Genomic DNA, 12,724 nt, shown 5'->3' with positions numbered 1-12,724 from the left:
CGTAGGATGAAATCTAATAAAATATGTACAAGACCTCTATACTCAAAACTATAAAATATTGTCCAATAAAATGAAAAGAGATCCAAATACAGAGGGACCACGTTCATACGTGGAAAGCCTCAATACTGCAAAGATGTTATTTCTCCTGAAATTAAATCCAAATTCAAGGAATCTCATAAAAATCACCATTGTAATATCTTGTAGTTACACATCATTCATAGCAATGGGAAAGCCAGCAGCCAGAGAGGAGAGAAAGCAAAGGTTGCTCCAGCCTGTTTCTACCTCCGCTCTCTTCCTCAGCCTTGAAGTCTGAGCCTGCAGGATGAGCTCCTGCTGGGAATGAATGGTGTGCTCTCCCCAGGGGTGAAGTCAGTGCGGAAGCTGGTGTGGTTTGTGATTCTCAGGCAAACGCCAAATTCCTGCAAGGTAGTTGCTCTCTGGGTCCCATTACAGGGAACTCAGGGTAGGTTTGCTCCTCAGTGTCATCATTTTTTCTTGGTGCTTGCCAAGCTGGTGAACCGGGGCGCCTGAGTATTGCTGGAGACAAACAGAAGCCTGAAGTAACAGCACAGTCATGGAGCACGCCTGGTCCAGTGCAAGGCCAGGCCACATTGCAGCCCTCCCGTGCAGCCCAATAGCCAAGGGAGGCCAGTCTCAGAAGTCAACACCAGGATGCAGATTGCCTTGTTGGAGGGTGAAAGTGCCTTCTTAAGCTTTGAGTCACCCAGGCTAGCGTCTGAATAGGGATGAAGGCCCTTAATCTCTCCCAGCCTCAGTTTCTCCTTCTGTAAACTAAAGACAATAATATCCACCGTATAAAATTGTTAGGAGGATTAAGTGTGATAACAGAACCACTGTGTCTGTCACTTTTCTTCTAACATTTGGGGAAATGATCAGCAAATTAATTATCTCCTATTTATCCCTTGAAACAAACAAGCGCACTTGTCTTGCTACCACATGTGTCTTCAGTATAATCAATAGATGAATGAAGTTGAACATTTCTGCTCTTTTTTGTTGTTGTTAATCCTCACCCGAGGATATTTTTCCATTGATTTTTAGATAGAGTGGAAGGGAGGGAGAGAGAAAGAGAGAGGAACATCCATGTGAGAGAGGCACATCGATTGGTTGTCTTCTGCACAACCTCCTCTGGGGCCGGGGATTGAACCTGCAACCCAGATACAAGTCCTTGATCAGGAATCGAACCCACGACCCTTCAGTCCTTAGGTTGACGCTCTAACCGCTGAGCCAAACCAGCCAGGGATGAACATTTCTGGTCTTATGTTTCACACAGAGGAATCAAGGATATACGCTTCTGTTTGTACCCTTTTGGGGAGTTGGAAAGTGCTATTTTAAAGGTATAGGCTTTGTGCAATCTGAGAAAGACAAGTGCCATATGATTTTATTCATCTGTGGAATTTAATGAACAAATTGAACTACTAAGCAAAATAGAGACAGACTCATAGATAGAGAGCAGGCAGACAGCTCTGGTGGGGAGAACGTTGAGGGGGAGGGACTAAGCAAAAAAAAAAAAAAAAAAGAGAGAGGACTCATGAACACGGACAACAGTGTCGTGATTGGGGATGGAGGGGGGGGGGTTGGAGGTGGACGAGAGCATAGAGGGGATAAATGGTGATGGAAAAATTTAATAATGTATAGAAAAATTTAAAGTATAGGCTTTGTGATTAGACCAACCCAGTTTTGCCATTTATTAGCTGTGTGACATTAGCCAAGTCACTAAATCTCTGTGCCTCTGTTCCCTCATCTGAGAAATGAGGATAAATAATAGTACCCATTTCATCAGGTTGTTGTGATCATTGAGCTATTTAATGAATGTAAACCACAATGCCTTCCATGTAGAAAAGTTCAATAAATACTTTTATAATTATTATGAATTTATCAAAAGGCCCAAAGCATGTGAACATGTACATACACGTATGTGTATTTGTGGGTCTGTGTATAAAACATCAGCCCAACCCATTATTATCATGCCATTTGGGGTTGTCTTCTTGGCAATGAGCTCTTTTCTACCCCAAACTCTTCTCAGAACAAGGCTGTTCTGTGAGTTGACCCCCTGATTTCTATTCTCTTCCAGACCACTTTGGTTATTTATTTTCACCAGACATCTCTTGTATGAAAACTCTAGAGACATGGGATCTTTAAGCCCTGCCAGAGCTGTATCATGTGGGCTCTGCGTTTAAGTTAAGACCTGACCCCTATTTGTTTAATTTTTAAACATTTTATTGACATGTACCATACATACAGAGATGTACATATATTGTACACATGTGGCTCATGGAATTTGCACAAACTCAACAGACCTGTGTAACCAGCACCCAGAGCGGGAATCAGAACATTTCAGAAGCCCCTTGTGCCCCCATTCATATACCATCCCCTAAGGGTAACCATTACCCTGACTGTTTCCTGTCTTTGAACTTGATATAAATCTGGTCCCTGATTTTGAGCAGCTCACTGTGATTAGGTCTCCACCTGTTGGGTTATTAATTCAAGTGCAACAAACTTGCGTCCAGCAGCAGCCGTGAGAGAAGAGAAGCTTCGTGTCTTGGGTGAGTGCTTTCTGAAATCTCTTGTGGAGCCGCCTCCTTGAGCTGTTTCTCTCTGGAATAAGGTCCAAGTTTCCCACACTCTGGCTCTTCTCAGCTTCCACTCTGTATCTTTTTATTGATTGATTGATTGATTTTAGAGAGAGAGGAAAGGAGAGGGAGAGACAGAAACATCGATGAGAGAGAACATCAATTGGCGGCCTCCTGCATGCCCCCCACTGGGGATTTGGCCCATAACCTGGGCATGTGCCCTGACTGGAAATCGAACCAGCGACCTCTTGGTGCATGGGTTGACTCTCAACCACTGAGTCACACCAGTCGGGCTTCCACTCTATCTTAACCATGAAAGTGAGTCTTCCTGGGTAAAAATCCCAACAGACACCTATCAGTATATCCGGTTTCCAATTCCAGGAGAGAGTATTTGGCCTGCTTGGTTCACTCTTGGTCATGTCAGCTGTGGCTGGAGGGTTAGGGACACACGATGCCAGAAGGCTGTGCACTCCCACCCCTGCCCCCAAAAGGGGGAGCACTGCTGAGGAAGGAGGGGCACTGCTTGAGGTTCTCCATAAGGACTGTGGTCCACACTGGCCCGTCCCAGCTCTCGGATTTCTCTTTCTTCTCAGATTCAGGTCCCTGACTCAAAAGTCTAAACTGACTTATTCACCCTCTGCACCAAATCGGAACTGAAGTAATTAGATAATGTGGCTCCTGGAGGAGCAGGGCCCATGCTCCCCAAATGGCCATTTGAGGGGTATTTCTGGCTCTCACGCAGCAGCCAGCCGCTAGGGAAGGGGGCCCTTTCATCTGGTTCCGAGAATCAGCTGTGGTTTTATAGACACATACTCTGCAGTTTCTCCCTCTGAGGGAGGGGCGTGTTCCGCCACAGCAGAGACCTGGCCCCTGAAAACTAATTTCCTGGACTCAGGGACCACCAACTGTTTATGGTGATTACTATTATTGCAGTGTTGAAATTGCTGCCTGGATTCCAAAAGTCCCCGTGTGAAGGAGCGTTTGCAGCAGCATCCCAAATCTTGCACAACCTCGTGGTCTGAGTGAGGAGCTAATGCTGGGTCTCCGGTCCCAGCTCTGCTTATATCGTATGGGCAGAGACAGAGGCAGGGGACTGGGCCCATTTGCTTTCCATCCATAAGCTCGTTGAATACTTACGCAAATCCAAGAGGGAGACACTGTTACTTCTCGTTTTTATGACTGTACACAATGAGACAGAGGGTAGTTAAGTATAACACAAGTAAAGCCCGCGACCATTTATAAACAAGGCTTTTCTCCTTGTTATTTCACTGTGAGAAACTCCATCTTACGGATGAGGTTCTTATGGCTCATTTTTCCAATTTTGCATAGGTCGTAACTGGCAGAGGTTGGACATAGACTCAGAACTCGGACTCCATCCCCTAAGGCAAATCCACAAATAATTGTAATAAGAAGCAAATGGTGGAGTATGCCTTTAGACGAGCCAGGTGTAATTCTGTGGCATTTCAGAGACGGGTGAGCTCAGATACAGACAAAAGAAATTGAGAAGACCGAAGAAGAAGGGATACTTAGACTTAGTTCTTGCAGGTGGGCAGCACTGGGCAAGCAGGATTTGAGGGACGGGCACTCCAGGAGAGTTCGATGACATGAGCCAAAGCCTGGGGTTCTAGAGGATTGGGAGATAGTAGGAAGTCTTGGATGTACTGGGGAGACTGGTGGGAAGAGGGGGCATGGTCATTGTCTCCTTGACAGGTTGACATCAGGTGGAGGCCTGTGACCTCAGAATCCTCTAACCGAGTTTTCTCAACTTATCTGGGTGTCTGTGGTTAGGGACAGGGTGGGGGCAGGAGTTGGAGTGCCCTGTTATTTACAAGTGCTGGAGAGATCCAGCAGCGTTCTAAAAGAAGGAACAATAAAACTTTTATAGACTGTTATAGTCAGTTGCTCCGTAAGGTACATCGTGTGTGTGTTGGGAAGTTTGCAAATCAGAGCAGGTGGGAGCAAGCCAGCCAGGGCTTAACAGCTGGACATGACCTCTGGTCCCATGTTATTTTCCACCTCGAGATGCAGGGCTTATGGGAGGACAACCTCTTCTCTGAGCCTCTGTTTCCTCGACTACAAAATCGGACAGCACAATATCTGCTGCTCATGATTGCTGCAGAAACCCAGAAAGATGTGCCAATGTGTCCTGTGACATCACTTTTATTGTTATTTTATACTATTATTAAACTTAAACGTACTCATGGGTGCATACCTTCCCAACTAGAGAATAAAAGTCTTGCCCTGGCCAGTTTGGCTTAGCAGTTAGAGCAACGGCCCTTAGACCAAAGAGTCAGAGTTCAGTTCCTGGTCAAGGGCACATACCTTGGTTGCAGGTTTGATCCCTGGCCCTGGTTGGGGTTATGGGGGAGGCAGCCAACCCAGATGTCTCTCTCACATCAATATTTCTCTCTCTCCCTCTCTCCCTCCCTCTCATTCTATCTAAAAAAGAATAAATGGAAAAGTATTCTTGGGTGAGGATTGAAAAGGAAAGAAAATAAAAGTCTTTAGATTAGAGGCCATGCCATCAATTTCTTTAAATCTTTAGTAGTGCCAAACAAACACACAGCAAAATATTTCAACAAACAAAATTGATTCTTAGTAAGATTTGCTCACAGCACCAGCCAGTCCCTGGGTGTAGTTTTCTGGAGCTTCATCTTAGTTCCTGAAATCAGAAGGAGCCAGATCTCAGTGAGCTGAGAGCAGCAAGGTGGGCGCCACACTGTCCTCGATACCCGTAAACAACCCTGCATTAAGCCCCGTTGTGTGAAGGGCACGGGTGCATTCTGTTACACGGGTCCTTCTGCTTTAAAGAAGTAGATTATGCCCTGGCTGGTTTTGCTCGGCGGTTAGAGCATTGGCCCGCGGAACAGAGAGTCCTGGGTTCGGTTTCCGCTAAGGGCACGTACCTCCATTGCAGTTTGTCCCCGGCCTCTGTAGGGGTCGTGTGGGTGGCAGCCAGTCAATGTGTCTCTCTCACATTGATGTTTCTCTCTCTCCCTTCCTCCCTTTCCCCTTCCTGCTCTATCTGAAGATAAATGCAAAGAATGTCCTCTGGTGAGGATTAAAAAAAAAAAAAAGTAGAATATTTTATTTTTTAAATAATTAATTAATTTTTGTTACAGTTATTTCCCCTTTTTTCCCACTGATTCCTCCCTTTCCCTCCCTCCCTGCCCTGTCCCCAGCTTTGTTGTGCATGTCCATTGTTCATGCATACATGCATATAAGTTCTGTGGTTTATCTCTCCCACCACCCACTCTTCTGAGGGTTGTCAGTCTGCACCCTACCTCCATGTGTCTGGGTCTACTCTATTCCTCAGACTATGTTCATTATATTCCACAAATAAGTGAGATCATGTGGTATTTGTCTTTTTCTGCTTGGCTTGTTTCACTTAGGATAATACTTTCCAGGTCCCTCCATGTCGTCTCAAAGCATAAGAGATCTTTCTTTCTTACAGCTGCATAGTACTCCATTGTGTATATGTACCACAGCTTTTCTATCCATTTGTCTACTGATGGACACTTGGGCTGTTTCCAGATCTTAGCTATTGTAAATAGTGCTTCTATGAACATGGGGGTACATATATTCTTTCTGATTGGTGTTTCAGGCTTCTTAGGATATATTCCTAGAAGTGGGATCACTGGGTCAAATGGCAGTTCAATTTTTAATTTCTTGAGGTAACACCATATTGTTTTCCATAGTGGCTGCACCAGTCTGCATTCCCACCAGCACTGTACTAGAGTCCCCTTTTCTCCACACCCTCGCCAACATTTATTGTTTGATGATTTGTTGATGGTGGCCATTCTGACAGGTGTGAGGTGATACCTCATTGTTGTTTTAATTTGCATCTCTCTGATGATTAGTGATGTTGAGCATTTCTTCATATGTCTCTTAGCCATTTGTATGTCCTGTTTGGAGAGGTGTCTATTTAGTTCCTCTGCCCATTTTTTAATTGGGTTCTTTGTCTTGCTTTTGTTGAGTTGTATGAGCACTCTCTATATATTGGAAATTAACCCCTTATCTGATATATCATTGGCAATGATGCTCTCCCATAGAGTGGGGTTGTCTTTCCAATTTGGTGGTTGTTCCTTTTTTTTTTTACTTTTTTTTTTTTTAATTCTCACCCAAGGACATTTTTTGATATTTTGTTCAGATAGAGTGGGAGGGAGAGAGAGAGAGACATCGATGTGAAAGGGACACATCGAGTGGTTGCCACCCACACACCCAACCAGGGCCGGGGACAAACTGCAACCGAGGTATGTGCCCTTAGCGGGAACTGAACCCGAGTCTCTCCAGACTGCAGGCCAATGCTCTAACCGCTGAGCCAAACCAGCCAGGGTGGTGGTGGTTTCTTTTGCCGTGCAGAAGCTTTTTAGTTTGATGTAGTCCCGTGTGTTCATTTTCTCCTTTGTTTCTGTTGCCTTAGGTGTGGTATCAGTGAAAATTCTGCTGTATCTGATGTCTGAAATTTTGTTGCCTACATTTTCTTCTAGGATTTTTATGGATTCATGAGTCACATTTAAGTCTTTTATCCACTTTGAGTTTATTCTTGTGTATGGTGTAAGTTGATGGTCTAGTTTCATTTTTTTTGCATATAGCTGTCCAATTTTCCCCACACCATTTATTAAAGAGGCTGTCTTTACTCCACTGTATGCTCTTGACACCTTTGTCAAATATTAATTGAGCATATTTTCTTGGGTCCATTTCTGGGTTCTCTACTCTGTTCCATTGATCTATCTGCTTGTTCTTGTGCCAGTACCAGGTTGTTTTGATTACAGTGGCTTTTTTTTTTATTTTTTTTTTTATTATCCTCACCTGAGGACATTTTTCCATTTTTTTGTTCAGGTAGAGTAGGAGGGGGAGAGAGGAACAGAGAGAGAGAGAAACATCGATGTGAAAGGGACACATCAAGTGGCTGCCACCCGCACGACTGACCAGAGCTGGGGACAAACTGCAACCGAGGTACATGCCCTTAGCGGGAACCGAACCCGGGTCTCTCAGGACCGCAGGCCGACGCTCTAACCGCTGAGCCAAACCGGCCAGGGCTGATTACAGTGGCTTTGTAGTATAACCTGATTTCTGGTAATGTGATCCTTCCACCTTTGTTCTTCTTTTTCAAGATTGCTGTGGCTATTTGGGGTCTTTTTTGGTTCCCTATGAACTTTTGAAGTATTTGTTCTAGTTCTGTGAAGTATGTCGTTGGTATTTTGATGGGGATTGCATTGAATCTATAGATTGCTTTGGGTAGTATGGACATTTTATTTTATTTATTTATTTAATCCTCACCTGAGAACATTCTTTGTTCAGATAGAGTGGGAGGAAGAGAGAGAGAGAAACATCGATGTGAAAGGGACACATCAAGTTGTTGCCACCTGCATGACCCAACCAGGCCGGGGACAGACTGCAACCGAGGTATGTTCCCCTAGTGGGAACTGAACCTGGGTCTCTCTAGACTGCAGGCTGACACTCCAACTGCTGAGCCAAACCGGCCAGGGCGGTAGTATGGACATTTTAATGATGTTAATTCTTCCAATCCATGAACAAGGTATGTGTTTCCCCTTTTTTATATCTTCCTCTATTTCTTTGTTCAATGTCCTGTAGTTTTCTGTGAGTGGATCCTTTATTTCTTTGGTTAAGTTTATTCCTAGGTATCTTAATTTTTTTTTGCTGCGATGGTAAATGGGATTGTCTTTTTAGTTTCTCTTTCTGTGAGTTCATCATTGGTGTATAAGAATGCTGTAGATTTCTTGATGTTAATTTTGTATCCTGCTACTTTGCCAAATTCATTTATTAAGTCTAGTAAATTTTTTATGGAGTTGTTGGGGTTTTCTACGTATAGTATCATGTCATCTGCGAATAATGACAGTTTCACTTCCTCCTTTCCAATTTGGATCCCTTTCATTTTTTCTAAGAATCAGATTATTTTATTTTATTTATTTATTTATTTATTTATTTATTTATTTATTTATCCTCACCCGCGGACATTTTTCCATTTTTTGTTCAGGTAGAGTGGGAGGGAGAGAGAGGAACAGAGAGAGAGAGAGAGAAACATCGATGTGAAAGGAACACATCGAGTGGCTGCCACCCGCACAACCGACCAGGGCCGGGGACAAACTGCAACCGAGGTACGTGCCCTTAGCGGGAACCGAACCCGGGTCTCTCTGGACCGCAGGCCGATGCTCTAACCGCTGAACCAAACCGGCCAGGGCAGAATCAGATTATTTTAGAATCAAGAACACACAATGTGTTTAGGTGAGCATCAGTTAATAACCTTAACAATGAAGTTATTGAAAAATGGGGGTTTTGTCCTTCCTGCTTCAACAGGTTCATCAGCAGAACAGAGTTCATCCTCCCTTGAGCCTCGCTGGATGGGGCAGCCGGCCCTCCGGTTCCTGAGTCCTGCATGCCTTGTTCTGGGGGATGGGTGGAGGGCTGGTGATGAACAGCCCTTTTTGGTGTGTGTGATTCCAGGAATAAAAGGAAAAGCACCTGGGCTTTTTTGGGAAAGTCTAGACACAGCTAGAAGGAAGGCTTGATTGCCCTGGAGGAGAAGGGAACAGGGGAGAGGATGGAATGGCTGCCTGGATTCTCTTTTTTTTTTTTAATCCTTTCCCAAGGACATTTTCCCATTCTTGTTCAGATAGAACAGGAGGGAGAGAGAGAGAGAGACAGAGAGAGAGAGAGAGAGAGAGAGAGAGAGAGAAACATTGACATGAAAGGAACACATCAAGTGGCTGCCTCCTATACAACCCCAACCAGGGGGCTGGGGACAAAGTGCAACCCAGGTACATGCCCTTAGCGGGAACCCAACCCAGGACCCTCTGGTCCAAAGGCAGATGCTCTAACCACTGAGAAAACCGGCCAGGGCAAGGATTCCTAAGGACCATGGCACAAACACCACAACTATGGTGCTTTGGCTTCCGTCCCATGGCTGAGCCTGGCATGGTGGTCATGGATATGTTTGTGAAGCAGTCCATCTTTGAATGGACCCCATAAGCATGGACCAGGGACTCCAACAGTGACCATGTTGAATCACAACTAGAGGACTTGCCTCTATTTTCTCATGGGTCATGAAAGCCCCAGAGAGAGGGCAAGAAAGCCACCAAAAAAAATGACCAACATGGGACTTCATACTGAGCTTGTTTTGTGAGAAATTGGAGCCTGATTTGATTTCATTCAGAAACATTTCCAATGGCAATACTTCTTACAGCTCAAGCGAGGCACAAAGATGCATGCCAATTCAGCGAACAGTGGTGAACGTCATGTGGAGTAACTGCTATAGAAAAACTCTCCCAAGACCAAACATTGTGTGGTGAGGGTGGGCAGGAGAGGGCAGAGGTGGACACGAAAGAGCTCAGCGCCAATCTGCATAATCTTTGGGCGATACGCTTTTTTGGAGAATTTACTTTTGGGATGAGTGCCTGGAAAATTTGTCTTTGATGTATATATTTGAAAAACGAGGAGTGCTACAAAACCACAGGTTATCACTGCAGTGTTCAGAGGGAATTTGGATTTGAGCTTGTCATTGTTATACTTTCACATTGTTATACTTTTGTGCTCAGGTTATCAGCTTTAGGAGGAGGCTGTATTTTGGGAAGTGAGAGCCTTGTTTTGGTCACTCTGTATTTTGTTTCCATTTCCTTATCCCCAGAGCTCCTGTGCTAAGTCCTTTTTTTCAGTGAAGTTTCCTGCCTTGACTCTCTGTTGGAATTTCACAATTTGGTGTCACTGGTAGATTTTCATTGTTACCTATTTTGGCGCATTGTTTATTTCCCCAGAAGCCCAGAGACCACAGAAGGGAAAACTGTGAAGGTATCTAACTAAGTTAAGGAGAGACACCTTCCCCTAAGATTTTGATACAGAAGGATCATAGTACAGCACCCTCATCCCAATTTAAATGTGAATTCAGACCTAGGAGTCAGAAATCTTGGAGGTGAGTCTGGTGGGAACATATCAGTGGGAGGGGTGCCTAGTCAAGTGCTGGGTGATGGGGAAGGGTGCTCTCTAGGGCAGCAGCTCAAGGATGCTTTGCCAGGTTGAGGATGAAAAATCATAGTGGGAAGGAGGTCAAAGCAGAAAACAAAGGGCCCATAGCAGGTGTCAAATCCAAAAGGCTAAGGCAGGAGAGAAGGAGCAAAAAAAAGCTGAGTTGGAGAAAGGGGTTGGGTTGAAGAGTCAACACCAGGTCTGTGAAGGGAATCAGGTACTAGGGCACCCTTGACACCCAGTGACTGGGTCACTCTGCAGAGGAGAGTGCTGATCCTTAGGGGCCAGCAGGTTGAACACTCACCCAAGTCCCTAGAGAGTCTACGGAACTCACCTTTATACCTATCTGCTTTTCTGAACTATCTTGCTGCCTAGATTTTGCTATGATTGGCTGAGCCAACCTATCTGCCTTAGCCTCCATCTCAAAGTAGCCAGAGAGAAGGAACCACAGAGAAAATACGAGTCCATTTGACCACCAGCCAGTAACAGTAACAAAAGAACAGTTTTGATGTAGGATCGGAGATTGACATCAGCAAGCATTTCAACTCTCTCCACTTTGGGGAAAGAGATCTAACAGCACACACCAACCAGAGCCTTCTCCCAAACTGCAGAGGGGTCTGATTTCTGTCCACTCCTTCCCCTATGTCACCTGATGGTGTGCCTCCTCCACACACTGTAGTGTGTTCTAGGCTCCTGGTCAGGCTAGATAGTAGACAGACGGAATGGCAGAGACCTGGAGCTGTATTTCTGCCTGGAGCTGGTCCTTGCTATACACCTCAGCTCCACCTGGGCCTCCAGGTCTGGGCTTCTGACTTGTTCGCCATTTCTACCTTCATTCCCTAAGCCTCTGAGTCTGGTGTCCTCTATCCTGACCCCCACCCAGCAGCCATCTCTTGGTCTGAAGTCTTACCCTTGAGTCTCAGTACCTGTCCTTTGTCCTTCCCTCCAATTATACTTGACCAATACTTCTCTCCCTTCAGTCCAGACCCTCCAGCCTGGATCTGCCTGAATGTCATGCTCTGAATCGCCAGTGGGATGTCCACTGGTTACCCCCAATCTTTCCTTAGGCCAGCCTGTTACGGAGCCCATCCTCGACCACCTGACCTGCCTCGGTGGGTCTCTCTGTGTCTTGGCCAACCTTGTACGACCGCTCCCTTGCCCTTTAAGCCATGGCTGTGCTCAGGGGTTCTAAACTCATTAAGCTCACAGCCAACCAGTAATTCTTTATGGAGCAGTCAGTGACTGTGACTGGTGCTATGGGAGCAAGTTTCCTCCAGTGAATGACAGTTGAGAGGCAACAAACATCAATTTGTGGTGATCTGAGGCCAAATGTAATTATCTTCATTTACCCTTTTGGAAGAATTATTTGACCAAATGTATTAGTTATCTAACACTGTATAACAAATTGCCTCAAAATTTAGTGGCTTAAAACAAAAAACTTAATATCTCACATTTTCTATGGCTCAGGTTTTAGCTGGGCAACTGTGGCTTGGGGTGTCTCAGAAGGTTGTAGTCAAGGTGTCAGCTGGACTACAGTGATTGGAAGGTTTGATTGTGCTGGAGGACTTACAAAGTAACGCACAGTTGGTAGTTTGATACTGAGTGCTGAAAGAACACCCCACTCCCCCCCATGAGCATCTACTTAGCTTCGTAAGTGCCCCATGATCAGGTGGCTGGCTTAAAGCAAGTAATCCAAGAGACCAAGGATGAAGCAACACTGTCTTTAATGACCTAACCTTGGAAGTCACAAACTGTCACTTCTGCCATATCCTTTTGGTCATGTAGGTCCGATTCAGTGTGGCAGGGCCAACATAAGGGCATAGGTTATAGGAGGTAAGGACTGTCAGGCACCACCTTGAAGACTGACCACCACACGAAGAACCATCCAGCTTAAAGACCAGGGAGAAAATCAAATTTATATATTAAAAAGATAATATTTGTTTAATGCTTTATCTCCACTGATGGAACAGTGCCTAGCATATAGTAGGGACTCAATAAACATCAAACGCATGATAAAAGTGAGTGCATAATTGAGTGAACAATATATATTACTTTCAGGGAATGCTATGTAGTTTTTAAAGTACTTTTCCAGATCTTATACAATTTGATCCTCACCTCAGTGCGATAGTTAGGGCTAGTATTATTAATGA

The sequence above is a fragment of the Molossus molossus genome, unplaced genomic scaffold (genome assembly GCF_014108415.1).
Source record: "Molossus molossus isolate mMolMol1 unplaced genomic scaffold, mMolMol1.p scaffold_m16_p_1, whole genome shotgun sequence".
Classification (NCBI taxonomy): domain Eukaryota; kingdom Metazoa; phylum Chordata; class Mammalia; order Chiroptera; family Molossidae; genus Molossus; species Molossus molossus.
Note: the sequence above shows the minus strand (reverse complement) of the source record.